The sequence below is a fragment of the Scyliorhinus torazame genome, chromosome 5 (genome assembly GCF_047496885.1).
Source record: "Scyliorhinus torazame isolate Kashiwa2021f chromosome 5, sScyTor2.1, whole genome shotgun sequence".
Lineage (NCBI taxonomy): Eukaryota > Metazoa > Chordata > Chondrichthyes > Carcharhiniformes > Scyliorhinidae > Scyliorhinus > Scyliorhinus torazame.
This window is the reverse complement of record NC_092711.1, coordinates 83,048,890-83,076,369: the sequence shown is the minus strand read 5'-3', so window position 1 is coordinate 83,076,369 and position 27,480 is coordinate 83,048,890. Positions and strand designations below refer to the sequence as shown.

The window sequence follows — 27,480 nt, the reverse complement described above, 5'->3', positions numbered from 1 at the left end:
GTCATTGTCTGTGCGGAGTCTGCACGTCCTCCCCGTGTCTGCGTGGGTTTCCTCCGGGTGCTCCGGTTTCCTCCCACAGTCCAAAGATGTGCGGGTTAGGTGAATTGGCCAATGATAAATTGCCCTTAATGTCCAAATTACCCTTGGTGTTGGGTGGAGGTGTTGAGTTTGGGTAGGGTGCGCTTTCCAAGAGCTGGTGCAGACTCGGGGGGCCGAATGGCCTCCTTCTGCACTGTAAATTCAATGATAATCTATGATTAATCTAGGACAAAGGTTCGGCACAACATCGTGGGCCGAAGGGCCTGTTCTGTGCTGTATTTACTATGTTCTATGTTCTATCAGTATTTTTTAAAGAAACAGCTGTCCTCTTGTCCTAAGTGGCCTGGCCTCTCAGCCTCACCATGCGAATCTGCAGCAACACAGTGACGTTGGACAGTGTACACGTCCGTTGGTTGCCAGCTGTTTCTGTGGTGTAGTGGTTATCACGTTTGCTTAACACGCGAAAGATCCCCGGTTCGGAACCGGGCAGAAACATCTCATAATTCTAGTTTACTCTGTTGCAGACTATTACCGCAATCTCGTAACTGGTCTTTATCAAAGAGGAACAGCCAAATGCATGCACCCGCATGGGCCAGTGGCGCAATGGATAACGTCTGACTTCGAATTAGGAGATTCCACGTTCGACTCCTCGCTGGATAGGATTTCAGAATTTTGGCGTGCGCTTTAACTCAGTGGGTGGGACAGCTGGTTCTTGATGCAGAGCAAAGTGGGCAGGGCATCTTCAATTCTCGTATCGGTTGTGGTTATTTTCGAAAGCCCTGCCTTCTCAATTTAACTTCCACTTCACGCAAAACATAACTTATCTTCAGGTCAGTAAAGTTCGATTCCTGATTGTTTTATAAGTTGAGACATCGGCTTTAAAGAAACGGCTGTCTTCTTGTAATAAGTGACATGGCCTCTCAGCCGAACCATGAGAAGAGGCGGCAGCACAGTGAGGTTGAACATTGCACGAGTCCATTGATTACTGCACCGCCAGCGGTTCCTGTAGTGTAGTGGTTAGCACATTCCCGTAACATGCGAAAGGTCCCCGGGTCCATACCGGGTAGAAACATCAAGTGCTTCTCATGTTGTGTGAGGAATGTTAGCACAAAGTACTTTGTTCCCCGATCTCGTATGTTCGAGGATTATGAGGTTTAGTCACTTAAATAAATTCCACATTAAGTCACAAGTACTGAATTTTCGACAGGCAATGTGAAGAAAAGGATCTTCCTATTTTGGATATTCGGAGCTAGTACACCCACAACAGAATTTCGTGCATTTACAAATGTAGATGAACATACTTATTCACCATCTCAAACATGTCTAAATGAACGACAAATGCAACTTACTGCGGATGCTTCATTCTGAAACAAAAACAGAAAATACTGGACAATCTCAGCAGGTCTGACAGCCTCTGTGGAGCGAGATGGCAGCTGTCGTTCCGGGTCTGGGTGATTCTTTGTCAAAGCTGGAGAACTGGAAATAGGGTCAGATTCAGACTATTGTGGCTGGGGCGGGGTTGGGGTGCCCTATTGGGCCTCGATAGAGTGTCAGCAATAGGTGGAAAATGACGAAAATGTCTCGGACAGAAAGAAAAAGGGAATGTAAATGTTGCTTATCAAGGCTAACAAAGGTGCTGATAGTGGCGCCTCAAGAGATCAGAATGTGTTAATAGCAGAACAAAGTAAGCAGTGTGTCAGAGATCAATTCGCGACAGGGATCAGATTGCTCATATAGGATGGTATGCTGAGGGTAAAACGTATCAATGGAAGGAATGAAAATAAGTTGGTGGAAACTGATGTGAAGGGGGAAGAGAGATTGCACAGTCTGATGTTGCTGAACTGAATAAAATGAAACAGACAGAAAGCTGCCTGAATCCACTGGAATTAGTCAATAGAGGTAAATGAATGTCTAATCACAGACAAGCTTTTAGAAAATGTCTCGATTGTCTCGGGAACGTGTTGGTTCCCTGCTGTGTGAGCTGAGCTTCTCAAAGGAAACCCAATGTTAATGGATCCCGCCGAATGCGCCGCAAAGAAATGAAGAAAACATATCGCTTGACCAACAGAAAACCTTATCAAAGGGCTCGTCCGGGATTTAAACCTGGGAACTCGCGCAACTTTCGAAACCGAGACACCCAAAGCGAGAATCATACCCCTCGATCAACGAGCCCTGGGAAAGTAACTTAAGCATGCTGTTATTGCCATCGAAAGTCGATCTAACATCTGCGGAAAATACTGGAACAACTCAGCGAGTCCGGTGGGATTTGTCGACAGGACAACAAAGCTCGTCTTTCACCATCACATTTCATTAAAACCGGGACCGGTTAGAAATGTCGGACGTTTTAACCAAGTGAAATCCCGGAGGGAGCAAACAGAACAACAGGAAAGGGCTCTGACAGGGTGCAAGTCAGGAGAGATTAAATGAGAAAAGGCCTAGGGTTCCCTGGCCACAAAGTGAGGTGAGCATCGAATGAGAGAATAATTACACCACAGTATGAGGCCATTCCAGCCGCTGTGTCTGTGCCAGCTCTCAACAACTACCGCCCGGATACAAAGAACAAGTGGAAACAAGATTCAAACCCAAATCTGCGATGGAAGAACACACAGAATGGGGGAAGCATTTACAGCGTGAGACTGTTGCACACACTCTGAGTGTGAAAGCTGTATTGAGCCCAGTGGAAAAATGCGCTGCTGTTCCTCGAGTGTTTGTTGAGCTTCTTTGGAACATTTCAGGAGGCCGAGGTCCGGGAGGTCAGCGTTAAGATGCAGCTCTCCAGTCAGTTCAATTCTCCACTTTGGCTCTGTGGATTAGATGGGTCACGTCCCTGTGAAGTTAACGCAGATCTGGAGCATCAATTCTATCCAAACGCACTCCAGCTCAGACACTGTCTCCCTCGAGCATCATCTGTGGGGAGAGAAACGACGTAAACATCCCGAGTCCTGAGAAACCTTTTTCAGAGTGGGCCAATGCAAACCAACGCCGCCGTCAGCCTCGCAAACAATTCATAATGTCTGACCTGGAGTAAAGGGCCTGTCCTGGATTTAAACCCACGACCGCTCGCATTGATTAAAAATCCGTAAACGAGAACCATACCTCGAGACCACAGGGCACAAATTTAAGACCGAGCTAAGCAAAATAGAACTTATGTTCAGTTCGATATAATTTCTACATCTCACGGTTTTATATGTTGAAACATCTGTTTTTTTTTAAATAAACAGCTGTCGTCTTGTAACAAATGGCCTGGCCTGGCCTCTCAGCCTCGCAATGCGAATCTGCAGCAACACAGTGAGGTTGAACATTGTACACGTCCGTTATTTGCCAGCTGTTTCTGTGGTGTAGTGGTTATCACATTCGCCTTACACGCGAAAGGTCCCCGGTTCGAAACCGGGCAGAAACATCTCGTACTTCCGCTTTAGTCTGCAGACTATCTCGTAACCGGTCTTCATCAACGAGGAATAGCCAAATGCATGCCCTCGAATGGGCCAGTGGCGCAATGGATAACGCGCCTGCCTGACTCCGAATCAGGAGATTCTAGGTTCGACTCCTGGCTGGCTCGGACTTGTGAATTTTGGCGTGCGCTTTAACTCAGTGGGTGGGACAGCTGATTCTTGATGCAGAGCAAAGTGAGCAGAACATCTTCCATTCTCGTATCGGTTGTGGTTATTTACGAAAGCCCTGCCTTCTCTATTTAACTTCCACTTCAAGCAAAACATAACTTATCTTCAGGTCTGTAAAGTTCCATTCCTGATTGTTTTATAAGTTGAGACATCGGTTTTAAAGAAACGGCTGTCTTCTTGTAATAAGTGACATGGCCTCTCAGCCGAATCATGAGAAGAGGCGGCAACACAGTGAGGTTGAACATTGCACAAGTCCATTGATTACCGCACCGCCAGCGGTTTCGGTAGTGTAGTGGTTAGCACATTCCCCTAACATGCGAAAGGTCCCCGGGTCTATACCGGGTAGAAACATCAAGTGCTTCTCATGTTGTGTGAGGAATGTTTGCACAAAGTACTTTTGTTCCCCGATCTCGTATGTTCGAGGATTATGAGGTTTAGTCTCTCATGAGCCACTAAAATAAATTCCACATTAAGTCACAAGTACTGAATTTTCGACAGGCAATGAGAAGAAAAGGATCTTCCTATTTTGGATATTCGGAGCTAGTACAACAGAATTTCATGCATTTACAAATGCAGATGAACATACTTATTCACCATCTCAAACATGTCTAAATGAACGACAAATGCAATTTCCTGCGGATGCTTCATTCTGAAACAAAAACAGAAAATACTGGACAATCTCAGCAGGTCTGACAGCCTCTGTGGAGAGAGATAGCAGCTGTCGTTCCGGGTCTGGGTGACTCTTTGTCAAAGCTGGAGAACTGGAAATGGGGTCAGATTCGGACTATTGTGGATGGGCGGGGGGTGGGGTGCCCTATTGGGCCTCGATAGAGTGGTCAGCAATAGGTGGAAAATGACGAAAATGTCTCGGACAGAAAGAAAAAGGCAATGTAAATGAGGCTAATCAAGGCTAAGAAAGGTGCTGATGGCGCATTAAGAGGTCAGAATGTGTTAATGGCAGAACAAAGTAAGCACTGTGTCAGAGAACAATTGGCAACAGGGATCAGATTGCTCAAGCAGGATTTTATGGGCGGGGGGAGGGGAGCAATGGAAGGAATGAAAATAAGTTGATGGAAACAGATGGTGGAGGGGGAAGAGAGATTACACAGTCTGATGTTGTTGAACTGAATAAAATAAAACAGACAGAGAGCTGCCTGAATCCACTGGAATTAGTCAATAGAGGTAAGTGAATGTCTAATCACAGACAAGCTTTTAGAAATTGTCCCGATTGTCTCGGGAACGTACTGGCTCCCTGCAGTGTGAGCTCAGCTTCTCAAAGCGAACCCCATGTGAATGAATCCCGCCGTCTGCGCCGCAAAGAAATGAAGAAAACATGTCGCGTGACCAACAGAAAACAGCATCAAAGGGCTCATCCGAGATTTGAAGGCGGGATTTCTCGCAAATTTCGACACCGAGACACCCGAAGCGAGAATCACACTCCTAGACCAACGAGACCCTCAAAAATAACCCAAGCAGACTGTCATTGGCATCGAAATTCGATCTAACATCTGCGGAGAAAGCGGAAAATACTTGAACAACTCAGAGAGCCAGGCGGCATTTGTCGACAGGACAACAAAGCTCGTCTTTCACCATCACCTTTCATTAAAACGGGACAGGTTAGAAATGTCGGACGTTGTAACCAAGTGAAATCCCGGAGGGAGCAAACAGAACAACAGGAAAGGGCTCTGACAGGGTGCAAGTCAGGAGAGATTAAATGAGAAAAGGCCTTGGGTTCCCTGGCCACAGGGTGAGGTTAGCATCGAATCAGAGAATGATTACACCACAGAATGAGGCCATTCCGGCTGCCGTGTCTGTGCCAGCTCTCTGTTGGAGCAATGGAAGAAACAAAGAATGAAAAGATGTGTTTGGAGGAGCTGTCGGGGCAGATTGATCAACAGCTGCGTGAATGCAGCAAGTGTGAGAATGTGAGGATCTGTAGGGACAGCACAAATTCACATCAGCGGCGCTTCAGGGTTTTTGTAACTGGTGGAGTCGACATAGCCCCTGGGATGTTGTTGCACTCACCTTGGGACCTGCCCCTCCGTCTCTCAGCAGGTGAAGTCTGCCCCTAACCTGGATGGCGCCTTATCATTGGGCAGAAATGGTCAACATCGATCAACATCGACCAAAAAATTTATATTTTTGTTGAAGGCTAAACTATACACCAAAACGTCACATGGTCCTGCACGATAATAATAATCGTGTTGCTTGGTGATGCTCTATTGAAATGGTTATTGTGCATTTCAGACTTTCTCACATTTGTAGATTCATTACAGGATGGGATGGCCGAGACTCAGTGGCCTTTGGTTCACCTGAGTTAAGTTTTGGAAATATTATCCATAATTGTCGGTATTATTAGCTCCACATCAGATAGTTTTCACTACCTCTGCTAGTACGTGGGTCTTCCAAGTTTAAATTTACTGTAGAAATCGCCGCATGGAGATGAGCCTTATGATTTACCAAACCGTCTCTGTGTTGACTTGTACAAGAACAGAGACAGCAATATAACTGCAATAGATAGACCTGACTGCTTTCGTGAAATTATCCCCGCAAGCAATGACACTAAATAAAGCTTGGCTGTCTAGTAAATACTCGCTGAGGTTTTTCTACGGGGCGTTATGTTATATCCAATGCTGTGCCTCATTGCACAGTAATAGACCGCCCCGTCCTCCATACTGAGGGCCCTTATATTGATGTAACCGTTCTGTTCAGACTTGTCAGCAGTGCCAGATATCGTCTGAAACTGCATCTTTCTTCAGAGTTATTACATTGCGAATAATCCAGATTGATGGCTGTGCCGCTTGCTGCTGATACCATTGGACGTAGCGAGTGTCCGAGTCTGAATATTGACAATGCAACTGCACCGAATCCCCTTCTGCCCCGGGTTTTGTCATCGGTGACTGAGTTACTGGATCTGCGCATTGTAAGCCTGCGATAGTGGCGGAATTAAATATCAAGAGTTTAAACATAAGTTACCTAAATTTGTTTGCAAATGTGTGAGTTTGTGGAAGCTCTACTCTACCCATCAGATAGACATTTCTGATCATTAATTATTACAATCTATTATCAGCTAATCAGGCATGGTGAACATTATCCAGTACTTACCGCCCAACAGCGCCGCCAGTATTAGCCGAAACATGTCTGGCTGAATCTCTGTGAGTGAATGGGAATGGGATGAGGCAGAGCTTGAGAGGAGAGAGGGAACCCGGGCTCTGTTCAGCTCATTGTTCCACCCACACACTGCAGGGGACCAGGCCCATTGCGACATCACCCAGGCTACCAAACCCATTATGACATCACCTCGTCTCCCAAACCTATCGGCTTTGACAGTTCCGTCGCATGACGTCATCACGCCCCTGCTTGAACATGGCGCCCTCTGCTGCCGGATTTATCTCATTGCTGTTAGAATGTGGCCATTGAATGAATTCCGCGTGCACGGAAACACACAAGATACGAATGTTTCCCAGAAACGCAAATTGGAGCTTTTTACACTCAGCTTATAGTGCTGTTGATGTTTATGTCAGATGATTCTAAATGTGACGCGAAACCTGTTGAATTCTTTGCTGACCGGCTCTGTCCAAAACCTGTGCAGGACAAAGTAGGAACAAAGGTTGGTATCATGACCGGCACAGGCTTGGAGGGCCGAAGGGTCCGTTTTTGTGCTGTATTGTTCTTTGTTCTTTATTGTTAAGGCGTCGGAGAAAGTGCGGGTTGTATAACAGAATAGGAGGCATGAGGCACATCTTTGCACAAGGCTAGAGATGCTTGCCTTCATTGTTTTTAACAAAGAAAGTAGAAGCGACACTCAAACGATGTTCTAAAATTATGTATTTTGGGTAGTATAGAACACAACTAATTGTTTCCAAAAGCAGCAGATATTTTATTTATTACGTTACGATATGGTACCGTCCGTAATTCCACGCATGAAATGACGAAGGAAGAAGATTCAACGGCAACTTTCAAAAGAGAATTGTGAAGGGAAAGCAGCATGGGTAATGTGGGGTGTGAAAGTCGATTGGGACAGCGTTTTCAAATAGACACAGGAAAACTGAACCCTCATTCCGTTCCCTAAATCTCTATGGTTCAGAGCCGTTCATATCACTCCCACACTTTGTTCTCAGTCACTTGAGCAGCGAGCAGGTGCAGGGTGGTCACAGACTTCCGGGGTGGTCGCTATTTCCGCCCCAGCACTTGTGACGGCAGCTGGTAACCGCCACACAGTTTGCTCAGTTTAGAGACTGCGGTGTCCACCGCACAGCTTCCGTTTGCTGCCCTCGATCTGAACCGATTGTGCTGGTGGAGACATCGCTGCGTCTGGCCTCTTCCTATCATTGGTTCTGTAAACAATGCAATGGTGCAGGAATCTGTATGTCTGCTCCAGCAGATCTTTTCCTGCATTAAATAACCACCAAACAACAGAGCTGATGATCTAAAGTACAACCATAAATGTTGTGTCTGTTTATATCATATACACACATAAAGTAGATAGAACGAGGAAGGAACTAAGAAGTAAATATAATTTGAATGAGTCAAAGAGGAGAAAGCATTCAGGGTTCGATGCAGAAATTTGACACGTTGCTGATGACGTTAAAGAGGTAAAGGATCCCGGTTTTATCAACAGCGTTGCAGATATTCGAACAGATACAGACACACATAAATATGTACAGATCACTGATGGAAATGCTGTTCAAACACATGGATCGGTTCTGTGACTCTTCTTTCGTTTGGTATTAACTTCACAGACAGTGTGGGAGGGATTGGGAAAGGTGAAGAGACAATAATCCTGAGCAGAGACTTCAGCAACTGGAGCAAGTGCACGAGAAACAGGGCCGGGAACAGAATCTATCAATCAGCTTAAGGAAGAAATATCTGACCAGTAAATAGAAATTTTAAAATGATGAAATGTATGGAAACAAACATGATTAATCAGTGGATAACTCTTTATGCGAGACAGTACATATGTACTGAGCGAATGTCCTCTTTTTGGACTGTCAAACTCTATGATTCGAAGATAATGAACGGTTCTGTTCTGTTATAAAGACAACAGAGCACTGACTATATGAATTATGTTAACCTGCTGTTACACACAGGAAGCAGAGAGGGTTGGAATCAGTGACGATTCGCGTGGTCCATGAATTGAGAAACAACAAATCGCACAGTGGCACCGTGAGTAACGGCAGATAACGACATCCCATAATAGTCCAATCGGTGACAATATGGCCCATCAGTCTCACATTCAGGGGGAGAATGTAAAGCTCTCTCCTCTCCTCACCCGCATAGCATTCAGTCCCGGACTGGCAGCAAGTCCCAGTCTGGAAATCAGACCCGGATTCATCCGCCTTTTGCCCACCATCATCATCATGACCAGAAACCCCAGGAAAGAGCTGTTTCCAGCTGGAACTCTGATGCTGCTGATATTAGGTGAGTTCATTTTCTTATCTGATGCATTGTTTTAACAATCTCTTCATGCCGTGTGGTTTATGAGCGATTCGTTTTTATCGTAGCCGTTCAGTGTGAGGATCAGAGCTCCCACCCTGAGCAGTGGGTGTCTCGGGCAGGGGATCGGGCTGAAATAAACTGTCGGCTCTACATTGGTTATGGCTATTCCATAGTCCGGTACAGACAGACACTGACAGGGAGCTCCCACATTTATCGCCTCCATTTACCAGGGGAATTAGACCAAAGGACGCTACACCCTGTCCTTTAACAGAACAAAGAAGTCCAATACCATATCTATGGATGGCAGCGCGATCCAGGACTCCGGAATGTATCTCTGTGTGAAGCAGAGACAGTGAGACACAGAGCGGAGCCCGGTGGACAATATCTATAGATGAGAGCGCGGCCCAGGACTCCGGAATGTATCTCTGTGTGAAGCAGACACAGTGAGACACAGAGCGGATCCGGTAATGCAATGAAAAATCTATCAGATGCTGTGATAAAATAATCAAAGTGATAAAACCCGTGATAATCTGTCGCAATAAAAATCCCGCCATATTCGAGGATAAATTTAGAATCGATGTTTCACAGACAACACTCCACTGGATGGCGCGCTAATACTGTATCTGTGTTCAAAACTTACAGAGGCGTCAGTTCACCGCCGTTACAACTGACAGCTGAGGAGCACAGGAAATATCTGTGCTTCGTGCCATTTCATGTATTAAGGGCAAGAACCTATGTATGACTTACAGAAGCTCTCGCACAGAGCACGTTTCTGGTACTGAGGCTCTGAAATCCAGTCCCACTTCAGGACTTTCTGGTTCGTAGCCTGGTTAAACCGACTGATGATCAGCTTGTAAACTCTTCCATTATGCTCAATGACAGGTCGTAAGAGCTGGAGAGTTTTCTCGTCAACCAAACTGCAGGAGGCAATTGAAACCACTGCAGTCAAACATAATCATGGGTCAATCTAATGGAAGCCCGTGGTCAACCAGCGATGATGGTACCTGGAGGGTGTGAAGGGTGGCAGTGGAGACTGAGACAGTGAACATAATAAATAGTTTTATTCCAATATCACTGGGTGGTCTGACTAAGATTTAGCAGGTTTCTAATCAATGTGATTCCTCAATATATCAGAGAGAAAGAGAAAGAGAAAGGGATGTCCACCAATTCGTTACAGAATGTTCTGGTTACTATTTGCGACAAGGTAACCAGGGAAATGCCTAGACTCTCAAATCCCTTTGCTCAAGCATTAGGGTGACAACACTTTCTGTCGGAGAATTAAACATTCCCAAAGCCCTCTGTGTTAATAATATCTCCGACATCACGACACCGACTGCAGTGGAAATGAAGTTCCTGAGGTTTGAACATGCTTTCGGCCATCCGGAGTGGGTAACAGGGGCGACATCAGTAAAAGTCTTACTTTCGCTTGCCAAGTCATATTTTACTCCAGGGGTTAAATTAATTCTCCTCCTTTTCCCATGGGGATCATTAATTTGCTATTAATTTCCCTTTTTTTATTCCAGTCTCCTTTTCCCGGATTGGATAAATGAGTGGTCACCACCTCCTGGGATTTTCCAGGATTCTGTCTCCAGTCTGTTCAGAGGTTCTTCCCGCTCAACAGGACACGGGCAGTCCGTCAGGAACAACAATCCTGGAATTTATCGAGGAGACGGTGCATTCCTCAGGGAATGCTGCACTCTCAGAGTTTCTGGCCTCTGGATGATATGTTAAATTGAGGACACTGCCTTCCTCCGGAATGTATCTCTGTGCGAATCAGACACAGTGAAACACATACCAATGGAGGTATTTACACCGCATGGCCACCATTTCCAAAAAAAGAGCAGGAGAGACGCCCTGTCCAATATCCATCCACCAATCACAATTACTGTAACAGCAAGACGATTAAACATTCCTCAGGAGCAATCTTTAAATAGGTTGACAGGATTAGCTTATTTATAATGTGAGGTAGGCAGTTCTTTCGCCCAGAGCTGGAACAAATGAAATTCTAATGAATTTGGTGGGCATTGTTGTAAACAATGGGTGTTTGGATGAGAACTCTGTATTTTGCATGAACATTAGGCCTTGCGAATATGATGATATACTGAGCCGTTGTTGCTCTCTTTGTTTGGCTCTTAATTTGGCTCTGTTTAGTTATGTTTACTCAAGAGTCGCCAGGTACATTTTGACACCGCCACAAGGTTCAGAACCGAATACTGATCAATGACTCGATACACCAGTTAGTAAGTTCAAAAGCAATGCTCATTTAGTTACACACAGTCAAATCTACTCATGCATAAACTCTACAAACTAGACAACCACTATTACTAAAGCCTATACTTAGCTTTGGGTGCCCACTCAGTCAGAGGAACAATGGCCGTTGCTCGGTTCTGAGGCTGATGGGTTGAGCTGTTTACAGTGTAGCCACTAGGAGCGTCTATCTCGTAGCGTGCGTTAACTTGGAACTTACTTGGTCTGGTGCAGCTGCTGGGCAGGTCTCTCTCTTCGGTGAGAGCCAAAGCCAAAGAAGAAAGATTCTTCCTTGGGGAATATCTTTTATACTGAAAAGGGCTTCGCGCACTTTTGGGTGGGCCTTGAACTTGACCTCAATTAATTGGGACTTTCTCAATCAGTTGCATCGATTTTCCTCCAATAGAGGGGTGGTTCCCTGATCGCTGGGCGTGTCCTGGTGACTGTCAGTCTGCTTTGTCTTAGCCTCTTCTGGTGCCGGGGAGCCTGCCTTAACATTCTGTATCTAAATGTTTCCCTTTTGTCCCCGGAGATGGCTCATTAGTATATAGATTGATTGGTAGTTTCTGTCCTGTCTGAGAGTTTAAGGTTCTAATCAACAGACAGAGCTTGCACCTGCTTGTTTCTTAGCATTGTCCAATTTTTCCTGCATTCTTTGCAAGTGTCCATTTTGTAATCGGGACATGGGCATCCCAGAGGCTACACCGTCAGCAACATCGATGTGCAGGATAAGTGGATTAGCCATGCAAAAATTGTCCCTTAATGTCCAAGGATGTGCAGGTTAAGTGGGGTTGCAGGGTTAGGGCTGGGGAGTGGGCCGAGGTAGGATGCTCTTTCAGAGGGACGGTGCAGACTGGATGGACCAAATGCCTGACACCCCTCCCCCCCCACTCCAGTCCAGCCTGACCATCACACTCCAGCCCAGCCTGACCCTCCCACTCCAGTCCAGCCTGATCCTCCCACTCCAGTCCATCCTGAACCCCCCCCCCCCACTCCAGTCCAGCCTGACCCTCCCACTCCAGTCCAGCCAGACCCTCCCGCTCCAGTCCAACCTGACCCTCCCACTCCAGTCCTGACCCTCCCACTCCAGTCCAGCCTGACCCTCCCACTCCAGTCCAACCTGACCCTCCCACCCCAGTCCTGACCCTCCCACTCCAGTCCAGACTGACCCTCCCACTCCAGTCCAGCCTGACCCTCCCACTCCAGTCCAGACTGACCCTCCCACTCCAGTCCAGCCTGACCCTCCCACTCCAGACCAGCCTGACCCCACCAAACCAGTCCAGCCTGACCCTCCCACTTCAGTCCAACCTGACCCTCCCACTCCAGTCCAGCCAGACCTTCCCAGTCCAGCCTGACCCTCCCACTCCAGTCCATCCTGACCCCACCAATCCAGTCCAGCCTGACCCTCCCACTTCAGTCCAACCTGACCCTCCCACTCCAGTCCAGCCTGACCCTCCCACTCCAGTACTGGCCCTCCCACTCCAGTCCAGCCTGACCCTCCCACTCCAGTCCTGGCCCTCCCACTCCAGTCCAGCCAGACCTTCCCAGTCCAGCCTGACCCTCCCACTCCAGTCCAGCCTGACCCTCCCACTCCAGTCCTGCCTGACCCTCCCACTCCAGTCCATCCTGACCCTCCCACTCCAGTCCAGCCTGACCCTTCCACTCCAGTCCAGCCTGACCCTCTCACTCCAGTCCAACCTGACCCACCCACTCCAGTCCAGCCTGACCCTCCCACTCCAGTCCAGCCTGACCCTCTCACTCCAGTCCAACCAGACCTTCCCAGTCCAGCCTGACCCTCCCACTCCAGTCCATCCTGACCCCCACCAATCCAGTCCAGCCTGACACTCCCACTCCAGTCCAACCTGACCCACCCACTCCAGTCCAGCCTGACCCTCCCACTCCAGTCCAACCTGACCCACCCACTCCATTCCAGCCTCACCCTCCCACTCCTGTCCAACCTGGCCATCCCACTCCAGTCCTGAACCTCCCACTCCAGTCCAGCCAGACCGTCCCAGTCCAGCCTGACCCTCCCACTCCAGTCCATCCTGACCCTCCCACTCCGGTCCTGACCCTCTCACTCCAGTCCAACCTGACCCTCCCACTCCAGTCCATCCTGACCCCCCAATCCAGTCCTGCCTGACCCTCCCATTGAACGCCAGCCCGACCCTCCCACTCTAGTCCAGCCCGACCCTCCCACTCCAGTCCACCTGACCCCCTCCCACTCTAGTCCAGCCTGACCCTCCCACTCCAGTCCAGCCTGACCCTCCCACTCCAGTCCAGTCCAACCCTCCCACTCCAGTCCAGCCTGACGCTCCCACTCCAGTCCAGTCCGACCCTCCCACTCCAGTCCAGCCTGACCCTCCCACTCCAGTCCAGCATGACCCTCCCACTCCTATCCAACCTGACCAACACATTCCAGTCCAGCCTGGCCCTCCCACTCCAGTCCAGTCCGACCCTCCCACTCCAGTCCAGCCTGACCCTCCCACTCCAGTCCAGCATGACCCTCCCACTCCTATCCAGCCTGACCCTCCCGCTCCAGTGCAGCCTGACCCTCCCACTCCAGTCCAGCCTGACCCTCCCACTCCAGTCCAGCCTGATCCTCCCACTCCAGTCCAGCCTGACCCTCCTCCCTCCGATCCGACTCGACTCCTGCGCCTCCCATACCCTCTTCTTTGTACCTTCGTAGGCCCTCTGGTCTGACCCGACCCCACCTTGTGATCAGACACACATCCGGTCTGAGCAGACCTCCTCCCTTGCTGTTCGATCACCGTGCCCCCCACCCCATTGTACCCCCCCCCCCCCCCGTCCGAAGTGTCTGTCACACTTACCTTTTTAATTGTCCTTTTAAGCACTTCTCTTCCGGCAGATAGTGCCGCAAGAAATAGGTGCTTCTTACCTTGCTGCGCCTCAGCTGCCCCACGCCAGAGAGCGATAGATCGGTTCTTGATTAATAAGGGTATCAGGGTTATACGGAGAAGGCAGGAGACTGGGGATTAGAAACACATCAGCTGTGATTGACCGGCGGAGCAAACCTGTTGGGCCAAATGGCCTCATTCTGCTCCTATGTCTTATGGCCTTATGTTCCAGAAATGGGACAGGTATTTTGAAGCGCACATTGTGATGATTGTCGCTGCCACCAGAGGGCACAGTACGAAGTCTTACAACACCAGGTTAAAGTCCAACAGGTTTGTTTCGATGTCACTAGCTTTCGGAGCGCTGCTCCTTCCTCAGGTGAATGAAGAGGTCTGTTCCAGAAACACATATATAGACAAATTCAAAGATGCCAAACAATGCTAGGAATGTGACCATTAGCAGGTGATTAAATCCTTACAGATCCAGAGATGGGGTAACCCCAGGTTAAAGAGATGTGAATTGTGTCAAGCCAGGACAGTTGGTAGGATTCTGCAGGCCAGATGGTGGGGGATGAATGTAATGCGACATGAATCCCAGGTCCCGGTTGAGGCCGCACTCATGTGTGCGGAACTTGGCTATAAGTTTCTGCTCGGCGATTCTGCATTGTCGCGGGTCCTGAAGGCCGCCTTGGAGAACGCTTACCCGGAGATCAGAGGCTGAATGCCCTTGACTGCTGACGTGTTCCCCGACTGGAAGGGAACATTCCTGCCTGGTGATTGTTGCGCGATGTCCGTTCATTCGTTGTCGCAGCGTCTGCATGGTCTCGCCAATGTACCACGCTTCGGGACATCGTTTCCTGCAGCGTATGAGGTAGACAACGTTGGCCGAGTCGCACGAGTATGTACCGCGTACCTGGTGGGTGGTGTTCTCACGTGTAATAGTGGTATCCATGTCGATGATCTGGCACGTCTTGCAGAGATTGCCATGGCAGGGTTGTGTGGTGTCGTGGTCACTGTTCTGAAGACTGGATAGTTTGCTGCAAACAATGGTTCGTTTGAGGTTGCGCGGTTGTTTGAAGGCGAGTAGTGGGGGTGTGGGGATGACCTTGGCAAGATGTTCATCATCATCAATGACGTGTTGAAGGCTGTGAAGAAGATGACGTAGTTTCTCCGCTCCGGGGAAGTACTGGACGACGAAGGGTATTCTGTCGATTGTGTCCCATGTTTGTCTTCTGAGGAGGTCGGTCCGGTTTTTCGCTGTGGCGCGTTGGAACTGTCTATCGATGAGTCGAGTGCCATATCCCGTTCGTACGAGGGCATCTTTCAACGTCTGTAGGTGTCTGTTACGCTCCTCCTCGTCTGAGCAGATCCTGTGTATACGGAGCGCTTGTCCATAGGGGATGGCTTCTTTAATGTGTTTATGGTGGAAGCTGGAGAAGTGGAGCATCATGAGGTTATCCGTGGGTTTGCGGTAAAGCGAAGTGCTGAGGTGACCGTCCTTGATGGAGACGAGTGTGTCCAAGAATGCAACTGATTTTGGAGAGTAGTCCATGGTGAGTCTGATGGTTGGATGGAACTTATTAATGTCATCATGCAGTCGTTTCAGTGATTCTTCGCCGTGGGTCCAAAGGAAAAAAATGTCATCGATGTATCTGGTGTATAACGTCGGTTGAAGGTCCTGTGCGGTGAGTAGGTCCTGTTCAAACTTGTGCATGAAGATGTTGGCGTATTGGGGTGCGAATTTGGTCCCCATGGCTGTTCCGTACGTCTGGATGAAGAACTTGTTGGCGAAGGTGAAGACGTTGTGATCCAGAATGAAGCGGATGAGTTGCAGAATTGCGTCTGGAGATCGGCAGTTGTCGGTGTTGAGTACTGAGGCTGTTGCAGCAATACCATCGTCATGGGGGATGCTGGTGTAGAGTGCCGAGACGTCCATTGTGACGAGGAATGTTCCTGGTTCAACTTGTCCATGGGTGCTGAGTTTCTGTAGGAAGTCCGTCGTGTCGTGACAGAAGCTGGGCGTACCTTGTACGATGGGTTTCAAGATGCCCTCGATGTAGCCAGAGAGGTTCTCACACAGGGTCCCATTGCCTGAAACGATAGGGCGGCCTGGTGTGTTGGCCTTATGTATTTTCGGGAGGCAGTAGAGATCTCCAATGCGGGGAGTACGTGGGATGAGAGCACGTAGGGTGCTCTGAAGATCTGGATCCAAGGTCTTGATCAGTCTGTTAAGTTGGCGGATGTGTTCCTTGGTCGGATCTGCGGGTAACTGTCTGTAGTGTTCTTGGTTGTTCAGTTGTCTGTATACTTCTTTGCAGTAGTCCGTTCTGTTCAGCACCCCCTTTGTCTGCTGGTTTGATGACGATGCTGCGGTTGGTCTTGAGAGCGTGGATGGCATTGCGTTATGCTTGGGTGACGTTCGGGGCTGTCTTGTGAATGCGACTGATGAATCTGGCATTGACGCGACTCCTGACGGCTTCAGCATACATGTCGAGTCTAAGGCAACGGCCTTCCGGAGGGGTCCAATTCGACTCTTTCCTCTTCGGTTGCCGCACCGCAGATCTCTCGGTCTGCTGTTCCGGTTCATTGGTAGTCTGCTTGGGTTCGCTGTTGGCCTCTTGGGGTCTGTGGAAGAATTCCCGGAGCCTCATTCACCTGATGAATTCCTCCGTGTCTGCCGCGAGACTGATGGGGTCCATTTTGGTGGTGGTGCAGAAATTGAGCCCTCTGCTGAGGACTTCGATTTCGTCTGGTTGAAAGAGGGCAGTGAGAGACTGGGTGAGTATATAGAGTGAAGAAAATGTGATGGAAGGAGCCAATATGGAAACAGAAGCATTATTTTAACACTGATATGAAACTTGAAATTTTATAAAAGTTATTTATTATCGTGTGTTTTCACTGTTGCTATTACTGTTGGGATGTTACAAATGTCCAATAGATAGACGAGTTCGCATTTGACGGGTTCAAATTACAAAATGATATAAGGACCTTCATCAGGATCTTCTTGTCAAACCGAGTGGTCAGATTTGCAGGAAGAGTGAGTGAGCAAAAGGCACCGCAATCGCTGGACAGCAGACATGAAGGAGAGATTTAGTCTCTCCCTCAATAAAGTAGCTATAACAGGAAGGAGGGAATACCTTTTCTCATTCGTTACTGTGCAACTTGTCGGCAGTTCAAGTGAATAATTGCACCGTGCACTTACCAGTATACACCGCCAGAGAGCAGTGTGATGTATGAAAAGTATTTAACGTGGGAGGTCAGCTGTGTGCTCACAGTGCGAGCTGGTGTCAGCGTGTAACGTGGAGAATGGGTGGATAAAACGGAAGGAAAGATCAGCTCATTTAGTTAGTTTAACAGAAACACGTCACTGAGTGAACCCGAAGTAAGTGTTTGGCACCCCGTTAATTTTTCAGAATATAGTATTCATCTCTTGGCTCTGAGCCGAGCTCGGTATTGCGTGTGAACTGATAATGCTTCGGGTTCACACTGGCATTTTGCTGTGTTTCCTTCTGATCTGCACGGAGGTGAGCGGAGAAGCGGAGGTGTTGCAGCTCCCTGGGTGGATGGTTGTTAGTGAAGCGGGTAATGTATCCATGAACTGCACCATCAGCATTGCATTTAACCTCGTAAGCTGGTACAGACAGTACCCGAACCAGTCACCCCAGCATCTGGTGATGGCCACAAGAGGAACCGGCCAACACGGGAGGATTTCAGCTTCAATCAGTGGAGAGAAGCTCAGTATCCTGACTGTGAGAGACGCGCGAGTTACAGACACCGCCACCTATCTCTGCGCTGTGAGCCACAGTGTAACTAACAGAGGGAGACCCCATACAAAAACCTGCACCGTCTTACAAAGCCGCTTTGCTGTGTCTGCTATATCGGCGTTTCATGAGGCGGGATGTGGAATTCCATGGAAAGGGGGAATGAGAGCAAAACGTAGCGAGAAGAGGAAGATTTAAAGAGGGTGAAACATGAAGAGAATTGGAAATACAGTCGAAGGGGAAGCGTTAACATGCAAACCGGAATGAGTGAAAGAAGAATGCGTAAAGATACGTAAAGATACGCACGTTCTGAAACAATGAAAAGAGAAATGAAAAAAAGTGAGAAATAACGGGTGTGATGCATCGAGTGAAGGATCAGGTAAAATCATAAATGAAGCGACTCAGAAATAATGTAAAACGGCCTTTGTTTTAATATCATTCAATCTTCCTTGATAATTCGACATGTCATGGCTTGAAAAACGGCTTTTGAAGAACTGCTATTGGATATTGCTCCATACGTAAATCTACACCCTTTCCACAGTTCTGACCATGTAAATTCCTCAAACGATTTCCTGTTATTAACATAAAATTATCGACAAAGAACTGGCGGTAACGCTGCGAGCTGCCGTCCCGATAACAGCTTGTTCAAAGTCTGATACACATTTTCTGCCCTGTGATCGTGGAGGTCTTTCCCAGTTTGTTATTGCCTCAGCAGGAATCCCGGGATCTGTAATTCTGTAACCTTTTCCTGCAATCCACAATGAACATCAAACTGTTTTTTTTTTAGTTTGTCAGGATGTGGTTAGTGCTGGGCTTCGAACGTTTACAATTTAGATAAATTACTTGGACGGTATAGTTGCTAAATCTGCTCACCAGAGAGAGATGTAGGAAAGTAAATGTTGAAGAGGACCTTAGGGGCCTATAAAAGGGCATGGACAGGGTAATTGAATGGACACATGTCTGGCAAACAGAATATAATGTGGAAAATATGAAATTGTAAATTTTGCGAAGCAGACACACAGAGAAGCTCATTATCTGAGGAATTGCAGTGGACTGAGATTCGGAGGGATCTGGGTGTCCGAGTGCGTGAATCACAAACGTCAGTTTCCAGGTGCAGCAAATAATGAGAATATTGTTATTTATTGTGAGTTGAATGAATTCATCACAAAAACATGGAGGTTATGCTTCAATTATTGAGGGTATGCGTGGGATCACATCTGGAATATTGTGCAGTAGGGTGCGATTTGTTGCAAGTTTCTAATGGTCCCCGACTGTAACTATCACTGTGGAGGCTGGATTATTGTTTCTTTGCTGAGCACTAACTGGGACTCTGACTGTTGGGTTTTTGTACGGGACCCGCTATATCTGTAGCAGTGTGGGCTGCAAGGCACAGAGATACAGTGCGCTGTCAGAGATCAGCGTGTTGCCTATCATTAGCTCGCTAAGTTTCGCAGTTTTGTTAAAGGTTGCTGAAACGCGATCGGTGATGTCAGGGTGTCTGTAAAGGTTCTCTCCCAGAACATGAAGAATGTATTGTGGAGCCTTCCCGGGACTCTGACTGTACCATTTCACATACGGGTTAGAATCGCTTGTCTTCAAGTTGCAGGTTAGTGTGACATGACTTTCCTCTTCAATCTTTATTTCTGCATCCGGCTGTTCCACTGTATCCTGGTGGCTCCAATCTGACAAAAAAAATAGATTAAGAACAACAATCAGTATCAATCCCAAATTGATCAACTTAATCTTCACCATCACCATTATGTTCACCAACAATAAAATCTGGGTTACAGCAGCCAGGAGGAAAATGGAGTTTTACTGGGAAGGAAATACTTACTGAGAAGTGAGATAATGATGAGCATCTGAGCGAGCTGGTTCCCCATGATCCTTCCTGAGTCTGCAACTCTGCAGTGCAAGGAATCCTCTGTCAGAGACAGAAATACAGATCCCCGGCCCACAGCACTGCTGATCGATCAATGGCAGAGGCAGCAGTTTCTCCAATGACACAATTGGGTCAGAGCGAGGCCAGCAACCGAAAGCTGTGGGCGGGATACCGCAGTCTCAATATTGAGTGTGTGGTAACTCTCAGCTGCACCCGGAGCGGAAATAGGAAGGGATGAATCTGCAGAAGACTGTGACCATCCTGCACCTGCTCACTGCTCCAGCCACTGAGAACAAATCGAGCGGGAGGGACATAAAGCAACCGAGGCCCCTTTAAACACGGCTTCTGACAGTAGACACTGCGTCACTGGATCTGCAAATAGTCTGCATGTCAATGTAGAGCATCAAAAGAGCAGAAGGATAAACAAACTTGTCAATGTTTGTTCTCCATTGGCCTGGATGAAATTAACCCGGCTGATGGAGGTAAACCTCTATTAACTATATGAGTCTGTGTAAATTCCCATCAATCTGTTAAACTGTGCTGATGAGTATAATCTAGTACTTAATGTGCAAGAGCACCGCCGAGAAACGTGTCTGATTGAATCGCTCAGTGAATGGACATAGAACATAGAACATAACAGCGCAGTACAGGCCCTTCGCCCCTCGATGTTGCGCCGACCTGTGAAACCACTCTAAAGCCCATCTACACTATTCCCTTAACATCCATATGTTTATCCAATGACCATTTGAATGCCCTTAGTGTTGGCGAGTCAGGGCATTCCACGCCCTAACAACTCTCTGAGTAAAGAACCTACCTCTGACATCTGTCCTATATCTATCTCCCCTCAATTTAAAGCTATGTCGCCTCATGCTAGACATCACCATCCCAGGAAAAAGGCTCTCATTGTCCAGCCTATCTAATCCTCTGATCATCTTGTATGCCTCAGTTAAGTCACCTCTTAACCTTCTTCTCTCTAACGAAAACAATCTCAAGCCCCTCAGCCTTCCCTCATACGATCTTCCCCCCGTACCAGGCAACATCCTGGTAAATCTCCTCTGCACCCTTTCCAATGTTTCCACGTCCTTCCTATAATGTGGCGACCCGAATTGCACGCAATACTCCGAATGCGGCCGCACCAGAGTTTTGTACAGCTGTAACATGACCTCATGGCTCCGAAACTCAATCCCTCTATCAATAAAAGCTAACACATTGTACGCCTTTTTAACAACCCTCTCAACCTGGGTGGCAACTTTCAGGGATCTATGTACATGGACACAGAGATCTCTCTGCTCATCCACACTACCAAGAATCTTACCATTAGCCCGTACACTGTCTTCCTGTTATTCCTTCCAAAATGAATCACCTCACACTTTTCTGCATTAAACTCAATTTGCCACCTCTCAGCCCAGTTCTGCAGCTTATCTATGTCCCTCTGTAACTTGTAACATCCTTCCGCGCTGTCCACAACTCCACCGACTTTAGTGTCATCTGCAAATTTACTCACCCAACCTTCTACGCCCTCCTCCAGGTCATTTATAAAAATGACAAACAGCAGTGGCCCCAAAACAGATCCTTGTGGTACACCACTAGTAACTGGACTCCAGGCTGAAAATTTCCCATCAACCACCACCCTTTGTCTTCTTCCAGCCAATTTCTGATCCAAAATGCAAAATCACCATGAATCCCATGCCTCCGTATTTTCTGCAATAGCCTACCGTGGGGAACCTTATCAAACGCTTTACTGAAATCCATATACACCACATCAACTGCTTTACCCTCGTCCACCTGTTTGGTCACCTTCTCAAAGAACTCAATAAGGTTTGTGAGGCACGACCTACCCTTCACAAAACCGTGTTGATTATCTCTAATCAAATTATTGCTTTCCAGATGATTATACATCCTATCTCTTGTAAACCTTTCCAAGACTTTGCCCACAACAGAAGTAAGGCTCACTGGTCTATTGGTCCCGGGGTTGTCTCTACTCCCCTTCTTGAACAAGGGGACAACATTTGCTATCCTCCAGTCTTCTGGCACTATTCCTGTAGACAATGATGACATAAAGTTCAAAGCCAAAAGCTCAGCAATCTCCTCCCTAGCTTCACAGAGAATCCTAGGATAAATCCCATCCGGCCCAGGAGACTTATCTATGGGAATGGGAATGAAATGAGTCAGAGTTTTAGAAGGAGAGAGGGACCCGGGCTCTGCTCATTGTTCCACCCAGACACAGCTGGGGGGCAGGCCTATTGTGACACCACTGAGGATACTTCTACTGTTGGTCTCATGTGACTTTCTAATTATCATGTTTGGGCTTTGCTCCCTCTGATGGTGGATTCTGTTCAATCCGGTTCAGAATGGGGGTTACGGAATGGACGTAAAGTTTATAATAGAGTAATCTTTATTGTCATAACTAGCTTACATTAACACTGTAATTATGAGTCGGGGAGAAGCGGCGCTGATATCCAGATCACAATCCCGCCTAACGGCCAGCTCCTTCAACTCAGCACCGACCGTCAAACCCAAAGCCAAAATGCCCTGCAAGCCAGTCCAAACATCTACAGTATTAAAGAGATCATCACGAACGAAGCAGACTGTCCAACCTACAGCTCCAACTAAGAAGGCACCAGCCAAGAAAGCCAAGAAACCGAAAGTAAAGGTCACTAAAGGGAAAGCGAGTGATTCGAGCCAGGAGCCTAATGCTGCCCCTGCCCAAAAAGGGGAAAATAAACAGGCATGAGAATTGAAGAACGCTGGTGGGCAAAAAAGTCTTATCCAAGTCTGGAGAGTTTGCTAATCTCCTGTCACTTGTACAATTGAGAGGAATATTTTTATCAATTTTTATAAATGCAACATTTTTGTAGGTTGGGTGGGCAGATGTTGCGCATTTTTGCAGTGTGTTTTTACTTTCTGGAGACTTTGTATACTGACATGCATGCTGAAACTGCTTGCGATTAAACTTTTTTTGCTCCCTAAACCCCTAAATTCAACCATTTTCTATTTGTGCTGTCATTTGAAGATGTATTAATGTTGGTAGCTGTTAGTGGCATTTATTGCTCTCCATGTGAAATAAATCATTATTCTTGTTTGACAATTGGACAATGAAAAATGTAACTTTTAAAAAATAACTGTTTTAAAGTGAAAATATTGTTTGGAGTGTGTTTTGGCTCCATTTCCTGGGTTCGGTCCTATTTTGCCAAGTATCATGGAGTTTTGGGTTTGCTGTTTGAATGGAGTTGGATGCTGTTCTGTTTGGGGTAAAAAAAAAACGCACACTGTAATTATGATTTGTATGTCAAAACATCAATGTCAGGAATGATAATTGTTTATTTAAATCTGGATTCTGCTCATTATTTCTTTCTGTGGCCCAGGTCCCAGGCACTGGGAGTTCGGTCGCAACTATCCCAGAGCTGGAAGAGGAATCCAGTGCGTTCTGGCTTTCCAGTCCCCTGAACCATCCCCAACCGTCGTTCGCAGACAACATGAAAATGGGCGGTGTGCTAAATAGTGAGGAGGAAAGGCTGAGATTGCAGCATGATATAGACGGACGGGCCAGAGGGGCAGAACAGCAAATGGAATTTAACCCTGAAAAGGGTGAGATGATGCATTTTGGGAGGACTAACAATGCGAGAAAATACGCAACGAGCGGCAGGAGGCCAAGAAGTTTAGAGGCAAGAGGAACCTCGGGGTTCATGTCCGTAGATCCCCGAAGTCAACAGGACACACACTTAATGTGGTGTAGATGACATATGGGATTCTTGCCTTTATTAGCCGACGCATGGAATATAAGAGTAGGGAGGTTAGTATGGAGCTGTATAGAACGCTGGTTAGCCCGCAGCTGGAGTATTTTGTGCACATCTGGTCGCCACATTATGGGAAGAATGCGATTGCACCAGAGAGGGTGCAGAGGAGATTAATGAGACTACGTATATTTAAGAAACTCATTGGATATGTACTAAGTGCTTGGAGGTGATTCTGAGAGATGCGAAAAGGTCACGATATATGAACATGGTTTTTTTCCTTTCTATTAGTCTTATTTTAGCAGTGTCATGATAAAATAAATAAATCTATAGCGTCATTTAATTTGGAAAAAATGTCGTTTTGGGCGCAACTGGCAGGATGTTTCTCAAAGGCCGCATTGGCGAGATCGCAGCCCGTATTTAAAGACATGCAGGGTTGGAAAGTAGCGCCCATGAGCTTCTCACCATTACTGGCTGCCACGCCGTCAGATTCGCTGGATCCGCACCTCGCCTAACGAGGGGGTGGGGGGGCTGCTCTTAAATGCTCCCTCGCCATTCACTGCAGTCAACACACAAGCATGGCAACATGTAGAGCTGCTCCTCGCTTTGGGGATGCCGACCTGGCCAAGCTTCTCGATGCTGTGGATGCATGAGATGGGACATCCTGTTCTCCCGGGGTGTCAGAGGGCCAACAGCAGAGGCACCAAAAACACCTGGGAGGCAGTGACAATGACTGTCAGTGTGAGAGCATGGCAAGGGGGACGGTCGTCAAATGTAGGAAAGAAACCAACGACCTCCAATGACCTGCAAGGGTAAGTTACCACATCTCTCTTGGCAGCAGGTCCGCCTGCCACCCCTCAACCCCCCCCCCCCCCCCTCCAATATCTTGCTTTCACCTTGCACGCAGTGGTCTTTGTGCTTGCTCCTCAGAGCTCACTGGCACCTATCACCACAACCCCTTGATGTCCAGGTGAGGTGCCCACACATTCCATCTGCTATAGAACTCCCCTCCCAGCCCCGAGCCATGGAATAGAAGAGTATGGAGGTTATTATGAAGCTGCATAGAATGCTGGTTAGACCGCAGCTGGAGTATTTTCTGCACATCTGGTCACCATATTATGGAAAGAATGTGACTGCACCAGAGCGGGTGCAGAGGAGATTAATCAGTAGATTTTCTCGGCAGGAGTGTTTCAGTTGTGAAGAGAGGCTGGATAGGTTGGGATTATTGCCCTTAAAGCAGAGAATACTGCAGAGGGTCTGATCGAGGTGTTCAAAATTCTGAGGAATATAGATAGGTAGAAACCATTCCCCTTAGTCGAGGGGGCAACAACCAGGGGGCACAGAATTAAGGTAATGGGTAGGAATATGGAGGGAATTTGGGCGTGGTGAGAACCTGGAACACACTGTCTGTGTTCCCGAGGCGGAATCACTCACAATACTTAAGAAGCGTTTAGATGAGGACTTGAAACGCCATTGCATGCAAAGCCATGGACCAAGTGCTAGGAAATTGCTTTAGACTAGATGGATACTTGATGGCCGGGGCAAGCACGATGGGCCAAAGGGCCCGAGTTTGCTGTAAAACGCGACGACTAAGGGGCTTGAGGCAGGGAAACTGATGATGGCGCCACACGGCCGCCTTACGTCAAAGAAAGTGAGGGAGAGACTGAACTGAGTTGCTGAAATGTAAGTGGGTTGTTAATGAAGATCACACGGGGCTGTTTCCTCCAGCAGATCCTTGGATAATACAACGATTGATGAGAAATAAAGACCAGGAGAATTCCATCTATTATCTGCAATGCGATTTGTTAAACTATAGAGGGCGGTCTAAATAAAGGCAGAAGAAGATTCAACAATAACTTTAAGAAGTGACTTGCACACAAATGTAACGGGGATAACCGGGATATGTAAATAATGCAGTTTTTGAAAGAAGAATAAGATAACTCTTTAAAAGTGTCTCGGGCAATTTATTTCGTGTGGCCTCATCGCTGACGAGAATATTCTAGATTCTAGTCCAGTCTTGTCCTTCAAAGTCTATTTCTTCCCAGTGACTTGCACGATGAGCAGGTGCAGGATTGTCACGGTGTAATGAAGATTGAACCGTCGCTATTTCCGCTCCATCAGTTCCCAGTGCAGCTGAGAGTCAGCGCACACTTCACTCAATATTCAGACTGCAGTACCCCTGCCCACAGCTTCCGGTTGCTGCTCTCGCTCTGGCCCAATTGTGTTACTGGAGAGATTGCTGCTGCTGGTTCATTCCTCTCATTGGCCGGATCAGCAGTGCAATGGGACGGGGATCTGCATTTCTGTCTCTAACAGAGAATTTCTTTCATTGTAGAATTACAAACTCAAGAAGGGTCATGAGCAACCGTCTCGCTTCGCTCCTCGTCATTATCTCGCTCCTCAGTAAGTATTTTTTCCCCAGTAACACTCCATTCTCTTCCTGACTGCTGAAACCCAGATGTTATTGTTGGTAAAATTACAGTAATTATTTTGCTGATGATTGTATTGCTTAATATGAGGCTGACTCTGATTGTCATTATCGCTGTTACTTCTGTTAGAATGGAGCCATCAAGACACCGTGGAACAAAAGGAACCTGAACTAACAGTTACAGAGAAAAGTGAAGTTACATTAACCTGCACCTTGAAAACAAGTGCTCCTAACCCTTATGTGTACTGGTATAGTCAGCAGCCCGGGAAAGCCCCAAGCTACATGCTTCAAGTTATTGGGCTGACTGTGCAAAGGAACACCGAACTCGCCGATCGGTTTTCTTCTAGAACAAGACTACCGAGCTAACGATCAGTAACACAATGATGTCCGACTGCGCCGTGTATTTCTGTGCCATGAACGTGCAGTTCCAGCTACTGCTCGGGGGGGGGGGGGGGGGGCGGGGGGGGGGGGGCGGTGCGCCTTCGTAGATAGTTCCGTTTCTACACTGAGAGTGAAAAAGATTGTAACAAGTCACAATTGTCAAAAGCATCAATAGTGAGGTCCATTTGCACAGTTATACCACTTTACGACTGGAACTTACATTCATAACGGATAAAAGATTCATTACTCGATCTGTGATTCCTGAACTGCTGCTGCTTGTTCACATCTTGATGTACAGACTCACTCAGTAAACTGTCAGGTCTCACTGAACTACAACAAATGCAACAGCTCATATTAATGCTGGTACCATTGGATGTAGTCCATATTGGGGTCTGCGTATTCAAAATCTAACCGCGCTGAATCCCCTTCTGTCACCGGTGACTGAGTTACTGGATTTGCACGTTGCCCGCCTGTGAAGGTAGATAAATTAAACATCAAGAGTTTAATCTTAATTTTGATCTAAATTTGTTTGTGTGTGTGTAAGTTTGTGGCAACTCAACTCTTCTTATAATTTCTGATCGTAAATTACATTGAATGTTATTACAATTTATAACCTGCTAATCTGGCATGGTGAATAGTGACAATTACGTACCGCCCAACAGCGCCGCCAGTATTAACAGAAACATGTCTGACTGCATCTTTCTGAATGAATGTGAATGGACTGATCCAGAGATTGAGAGGAGAGAGGGAAACCGGACTCTGTTTAGCTCATTGGTCCATCCACACATTGGAGGGGGCCAGGGCCTTTGTGATCTCACTGAGACTATGACGTCTATTGGCTATAACGATGCCGTCACAGACGTTCATCATCCGCATGAAAGAACAAAGAAAGGTACAGGACAGGAACAAGCCCTTCGGTCCTCCAAGCCTGCGCCGACCGTGCTGTCCGTCTAAACTAAAATATTCTACACTTCCGGGGTCCATATCCCTCTATTCCCTTCCTATTCATGAAACGTAATCGCTTTTGTCACAAGTATGCTTCATTGAAGTTACTGTGAAAAGCCCCTAGTCGCCACATTCTGGCGCCTGCTCGGGGAGGC

At 47.3% G+C, this 27,480-nt stretch overlaps 1 protein-coding gene and 3 non-coding genes across 4 annotated transcripts in view; 3 read left to right on the top strand and 1 right to left on the bottom strand.

The window, feature by feature from the left end:
* Window positions 1-27,480, bottom strand: part of LOC140418681 (uncharacterized) — a 403,178-nt gene that overhangs the window by 173,947 nt on the left and 201,751 nt on the right. The window lies entirely within an intron of this gene.
* trnav-aac (transfer RNA valine (anticodon AAC)) lies at window positions 462-534 on the top strand. The gene has a single exon. It is a non-coding gene; the product is annotated as a tRNA-Val (tRNA).
* On the top strand, window positions 3,367-3,439 carry trnav-uac (transfer RNA valine (anticodon UAC)). The gene has a single exon. It is a non-coding gene; the product is annotated as a tRNA-Val (tRNA).
* Window positions 3,522-3,598, top strand: trnar-ccg (transfer RNA arginine (anticodon CCG)). The gene has a single exon. It is a non-coding gene; the product is annotated as a tRNA-Arg (tRNA).